Raw genomic sequence first — 7,232 nt, forward strand, 5'->3', positions numbered from 1 at the left:
AAATGTGAAGCTCATGACGTACTGAAGGAGTAAACATGCTGGGCAATGAATATAAGCAGCCGCATAAAAATCCAGTAAATAAATAAATCTGAGAGCTGAACAGGTGGAAAAATGGAAAGTACATGCTAACACATATTAAAGAATCAGAACAGATTTAGCCATCAAAATATTATACTTGCATCCTCTATTACCGCTTTGTTCTCTTTTAGTTTTTAATTGCTTTGAGTGCCAGCTGGATTTTCATGAGCTAATCTAGTTAAGTAATCTTAACAGGAACTACTGGAATCTACAGGCGTGTTTTGGTGGGACGGCACCATGGAACATCTGTTTGTTTGGAAACGTCAATGACTGCTCCGAAAGAGGCTTTCGTAGGTGATTTTATGTGAAAACCTCAACATGTTTATTGAATCCTGACATTAATCTGTACACAAACTTCCCTTCAAGGTTTTAGGTAGAACAGGTTTTCTGGTTTCTGCATGTGAGAGGAACACATTGAAATGCAAGCAAGAAAGTGATGTCGTTTGACTACAAATTAGGTTTTTAAAATTGGCGTTTGAAACTGGAGAGATTGGCTCACTTATCAAGTGACTTAACTTGTACAGCGGCTGGCAGGTTCCCAGACTGGCACATGATAGACTGTGAAAGATACAGATGGTTCATCCAATCACTTGTCTGCCCTTTTCCAATCAGTTTTCATGGATGAATTCTCATGTCATTCTTTTTAACAAACCATCTGGTGTGTCGGGCTAGATGATACCTGCCCAGTACAGGAACCACATTTCATACCTGCAGTTAATTGCTTTTATTTTCCCAGAAACAGAATATCAGTGACATATTAGCTCTTCCTGCTCATAATTTACACGTTACTGTAACATGTGGTGCACAAAAAGTTAAAAGTTTTCTTCTCACTGGTTGGATGTGATGCACAAACTAATGAGAATTAAAATTCACTGACAATGACAAATGTGAGATTTATCTTTTTAATTATATTTAGTATATTTAGTGTATTTGGCCTGTGATGGACTCTCAGCGTGCCTGGGGTGCACTCTGTGCCAGCTAGGATAGATTCCAACCCTTAATGACCTTGAATTGGATAACCCTGTAATGGAAAGTCTATCATATTTGACACCTGAGACGTATACATCATCAGTGTGATTTGTTTTCCTCCAAATAAATTGCACAAAATGCCAGATTTAGCAAATATTATAAACTAAATATGACACTACATAACTTTAAACATTTCCAGCTCCATATATTTATTCTTGGATTCTAATAGAGTAGCTTTGTGTGATTCATAAGTGGATACAAACCTCTGCCAAGGCATCTAAATCTTTGGGCAGTATTTACTTTTAGGGGAATAGGATAATATTTTCTATATATTCATTTTGATTTTTGTTCTTATAATGTAGTTTGTAGTGCAGTAAAAATAGATAAGGCTAGCATGACAGATGTACTTTGATTACACAAACATTATGTAGGAGTGGGTAATGCATAATAGGTATTGATTTGTAAATAAATGGCCGTGAATAACCTGAGCTCATTATATAACATTATGCTACAGTGTATATATTATTTACTCAATCTCCTGACAATTATTTCTTTAAAGATATAACATATGTTCAACTTGAAAGAAATGCAGATGTGAAATGTAAAAGTGAGGTCAGAGGTCAAATGTGAAATAATATTTGGTTGCAAACTATATTGTGAGGTTCAGAATCCTCATGTTACTAATGTTGCAAATACAAACAAAGGCGATACAATTTCCACACAGTTTCAAAGATCAAAGACAAGCCATGACCTTATTTGACCTTGAAAAAGAGGTCGGAGGCTCTCGGTACAAACAACAACAGTTAGAAACACAGTTTTAAATAGCTCTATGTAGTATTATTATCACTTTGATCTTCAGATCAATCTAACGACCCGACACGTTCTCACTCACCAAGGTGTAATATTTTACGCTAGGTGACAAATCTTCCGTATGTTACGCTTTCGGCCACCCAACACGTCCCTATATTACGAGGTCGGAAAAATGAGGAAACATGGGAACCGTTTGGAATCAATCTACACATGTACGTTTATTTTACTTTAATCCCTTTGGAAAACACTATCTAACACCATTAAGGTGGTGGTTAACGTTAGGGATAAGGTAATGGTTAGGGTTAGGATTAAGGTTAGAGTTAGGGCTGTAATACACGGCTGGAACGTGTATTACCACTGGGAGCGTCAATCTATTGGATTCCATCCACAACCCGGCGCATATCATAGGAACGCGGAAGGTTACCTTTCACGTTCCTGAGGGACGCCTCGGGACGTGACAAAACGTCGGTATATTACGCTGTCAGAATGACAACGGGCTCAATGACCTTGACAAAGCAGTCAGATTCTTTATACATATACAGCTTTTATACAGTACTTTCAATATTGACAACGAAAACCACACTTGTAAGAGTCATAGTTTCTAAGTTATAGGCTTTTTGTCAATTTTCGTACAATAAAGTTGACCTTGAAGGCCTTGGCAGACTCTACACCCCTATGATGTTTTATCAGTGTTGCGTTTACAGACAGAATAACAAGAACACACTACCAAAAACATATCTGCATTGGGAGAGGTAATAATTTGTCTTTGTAATAAGTACAAATCAAAAAACTGTTTCAAAAGCCACAGTTATTACTGTATGTCTGTGCTATTTAAGATGTATTGGCATGCTTGGTGAATTGCAGCTGTCACATATATATGTAAGAATATATAATATTAGCAATGACGGGTTATTTCTCATTTAAAAAGAAGAAGAAGAATTTCAGTTTTTTTTTTCCAATTTACCACCCACCTTCACTCTGAAAGTGGGAGACGCAGCCTGTTAAAGTGCTCATAAAAGAAATCCAAATTCATACGTCTACACTGCAGTGGCATCGTTTGACACAGGCTTCTTGAAATTTTAAGAACTCTGTTGCATAATAAAATTATTTCTCGCCTTGTTCCTCCTGACAGCTGACAATAAAGGAAGATTCAAACAGCAACTGCTGGGAATATTATATAGTTTAGTACTATAGGGAACCGATATCTTCGCATGTAAATGTCTTTTTTTTAACTCATCTGACCCACATGTCATGTAAACCCTCAGTGCAGAAAATATTTGCCTCCACTCGGTTCTTAAAGGATCCTCTTTCCCTCTTTCCCATCTGCAGTCATTTGCATTTTCCTTCTTATCTCTGATAATGACAAATCGAAGTCAAACATGCTTTTGCTTTCTCCGCCCACTCCTTCTCCTTCCTCGTCTCTCACTCCCTCCCTCCACCCTTCCCTTTAACCTTCCTCCTTCTTTCTCCTTCTTTGATTCTGCCACAGAACCAAACATATCATTGGTCCGACTTATACAGCATCTGAGGGGAATGTCTTTTCTCTCTGGACCATTAATGTGCATCATCGAGAAGTCTGTTCCCACCGGAGCGGACAAGTCAGCGGATTTGCTCTTAAAAGAGAAGAAGAGGTTTAAGTCAGGAGTCAGGATTCAAGGACAATTCATTATCAGGGCCAGGGTGTAGCAGGCCACTGAATGTAGTGGGAGGCTGTTAGGAAAACGGTTCAATAATATGAGTTTTGATTCTCTGACCGTGCTGATGTGAGAAGCCAGGAAATGTCAAGGGCATCGCATAAACAAACCTCCTCGCTCTCCAAATCCAGTGCAAGCTGTCTCCGAAAATAACCCCTTATGTCCGCCGTCTGAATGCGAGCATATGTGTTGTGAGAAAAAGCCTGCAAGAAAATCTAATTAATGCTGCAGGAATTTATCAATGTAGGATCCTGGCAGTAAACTGTAAACTGAAAAAACCCACAGCTTTCTATACAGATCCTGATAATGCTGCAAATGATAGAGATACACACCTTATTCTGTTCCCTATAATATATGCTTATACAGTTAAAGGGACATTTTCTTCAGCCTAATTTCTCCATGTAGTACTCAAAAATGTGTCATGACGCTTAAAAAGTCAACTTGACAGATTAAAACAAGAAAAGCATACAAAGTTTATAGTTTTCAATAATTGTATAGAACAAAGTGAGTAAAAGCTTACAGTTGAGCATTGAAAAAGCAAGCAAACACCCTCCACAGAGGAATGGCCAGTTTTCAAGGATCTGGGGAAAAAAAAGGACAGCTACTGGCAAAATCTGGCCGCCTTTAGACAGCCTGGTTGGTGCAAGCCAAGAGGCATGAAGCTGGAGGACAAAAATATATTTTTAAACACCAAGGTGCTCAAAACAAGACATCTGATAATTAATTCACTTATTTTCACTTACTTTACTTTCTCTAGCCCTGAGAGCCACTGTATATCCTCAATAAAAAATGTATACAGTTATAAGAGTTTAGTGTGTTAATTCTGGGTTTGACTACAGACGAAAATCAGACCATATTTGTTGATTAATCAGTTTGGAAATGCTTATAATTACATATGGTTCACAAACTTTATCTCGTAAATGATAGTAATTATTTCCTTCACCGAATGTGTGTTTGAGGAAGCGTGACTTCCTCACCCTGCACAGAAGGAGACCAGGGTTTGTGGCTCTGGTCTATAATATAATATATTTCCACCTGTGCTGCTACATTTTGAATTAGTTTGGTAAAACGTTGGGCCAGACTCTCCTGTAGTGGTTAGTAATGGAAAAAGTCAATACATTTAATCACATGACTTAAGCCTGAATTTAGCTTTTTAGTATTAAATCGGGAACACCGACATTCCTCAACCCTCGACATCCCCTGCATTTGAATCCACTACATAATGGTTTAAGTACTTTCTCACCACAGGTATTGCTTAGAGAAAAACGTACCAGCTATTGTTAAAGTTCCAGCGTATGTTTTCCACCCATTGATGCCATTTTACCCCGCCCAAAGCCAGACACTAGACACATTAGACACAGGTGCTTTAGTTAATGTGTTTTCAAACAATGTTTTTATTCAAGTTGTATTTGTAAAAATCTGTAAAGTGTACACCATGTAAACGATGGATGTGGTCTTTGTGTCTGAAATGTGAAGCCAGTGCAGAGCTGCTGCTGTAAGGAGGTTGCGGTCCTATTTTTACTCCTATATGACTGAGTCATAATACATCATGTTCATTTTATGAGTCATTGTCGCACATTTTGTAAAACACGGTACGTTTTATCATGTCTACGTTGTGATTGACACATTTCTACCATATGAGCATGCAATCTTCTCTGTTTTGTTTCCAGTTTCGAAACACAATGACCCCAAATGTTCAAAAGACACTTCACAAAACAACAGGTGATGCCACTATGGCATTAAGTGACATTTGGCATTAAGTCTGTTGTGCAGATTTGGTTGTTGGCTCCTTGTGTGCTGTCTTTACAACCACATAGTATCTATGTAGAAGTACATATACTTCTTATTTATCCATAACAACTTTTTCGGTAAAAGCAGCCTCCTTTTTTCCCTCGCCAACAGAACTGTGGCCATTCTGAACTCGATCACACCCATCAACGATGTCATTCGAGTGATTTTGTGCAGTATTATTGAGCTGCCTTACAAAGCAGTAAAAATGTCCAGCTTCTCCTAATTAGCTCATCCACTCCCTCCCTCTGTCCGCTGACCAATGGGGGGCTGTATCTGGTGTGATAAAAGGGCAGTAATTGGCCGGTCATGTTGCAATCAGGGGCTCTTTTTTGCTAGCCTGCTGGAGAGAGTTCAAATAGTGAAGCCATCCAATAGCAGCTTTGTCGAGGACACACAACACGTCACTCTCTCGCACAACACAAACACAGTGACCCAGAGAGGATGAACAGCTCTCAGACAATTGATAACTGCTAATCATGTGCTCTAAAAATAGCGTCATCATTAGGCAGAGCAGTACTAACACAAGGTGAAAGGTCATCATGCATGTGTGTTCTGTGTATTGAGTGTGAGAGTGACAGATAAAAACAGATTGAGTGTGAATGAGGTAACTACAGAAGCGGGACCCAGTGTCTCATCACTGACAATAAGTCTGCCTATGGAGATGTCAGTGGTGAATCAGAACAAACTAAAGTAACGTGGAAAGTGTTAAACCATGACTGCAGATTATACTCATGTCAGACTGAGTCGAATGAACTGGTTAAAATGAAGCAGCAGTCTCTTGGGGTTAAAATGGAGCCAAGATAGAAATCTTAAAACTGCAGTTCCTTTGGTGGCCACTTGAGTCTGGATCCCAAAGTGAGTCAGTCAGTCCACACACTTCACCATGACAGGATAAAAAACATGTTGTGGGCCTGGTCTGGGTTTCTATGGATAGTTTCCCCCTGTTGTAACATCTGCACAGAACAGGAGGTTTTTGTCTAATTGATCCATGGACACTGAATTAGGGGTGCCATGACCTCGAATGACTCAACACAGTTTACTGTAGTGCAAAACTAGACCTCTCCATTGTGTTTAAGGTATCGGTCTTTTATGGAGCTTTTTCATTAAAATGATCTCACTAAAAAGAAGCACTCCAAGAGCAAAAACCCTCTGCCAAGCTCCCTCTCTGGGTAGTATTGAGTTTTTCTGTACAATTTATGAATTCAGCTTCCAAACCAAGCTTGACAGTGTTACCTCACTTTCTCATCCAAATATGGTAATGTTTAGCTAAAAAAAAAAGACATCAAACTGAAGTTTCAAAATGGTATCAGTTTACTACTCTCACATTATGAAATAAGTGGAGACTGCTAAGGTACATTAACAGTCATCTAAGTACAGATGATGAGTTATTTTAGTTTAATTTCATTTATTTATTGTTTAACCAGCAGAGATGGAGAGACTCAATCTAGCCCCAGCCCTTCACGCCCTACACAGTGGAAGTCCCTGATATCATTGTGGTTCTTCCCCAAAAAGAACCTCCACCGACTGCATTTCACAACAGGACTATCACTGCAAGCTGGAAGGGCAACAGTGCAACTACACCAAGCTTGCCAAGCATGCAGAAGAGAAGAAAGACTACGAGAGTCAGCTGCAGTTCAAGTTCAAGATGACAGAGCTACAGTTAATCTGCAAGATGGGAGACTCGTTGCGTTTATTTCTCACTACTTGTTAATGGTAAAAAATATCTCCTTTCACACATGCACACACACACACACACACACACACACACACACACACACACACACACATACATATTCATAGATATGCATATGTATATACAGTGGGGCAAAAAAGTATTTAGTCAGCCACCGATTGTGCAAGTTCCCCCACTTAAAATGATGACAGAGGTCA

The 7,232-nt window shown here is 39.0% G+C and overlaps 1 protein-coding gene across 5 annotated transcripts in view; it reads right to left on the reverse strand.

Annotated features, from left to right (window-relative positions):
- The window catches only part of gria4b (glutamate receptor, ionotropic, AMPA 4b), a 157,348-nt gene that overhangs the window by 125,861 nt on the left and 24,255 nt on the right, over nt 1-7,232 (reverse strand). The window lies entirely within an intron of this gene.

The sequence above is a fragment of the Pundamilia nyererei genome, unplaced genomic scaffold (assembly GCF_000239375.1).
Source record: "Pundamilia nyererei isolate P.nyererei 1_Seehausen unplaced genomic scaffold, PunNye1.0 scaffold00015, whole genome shotgun sequence".
Taxonomy (NCBI): Eukaryota; Metazoa; Chordata; class Actinopteri; order Cichliformes; family Cichlidae; genus Pundamilia; species Pundamilia nyererei.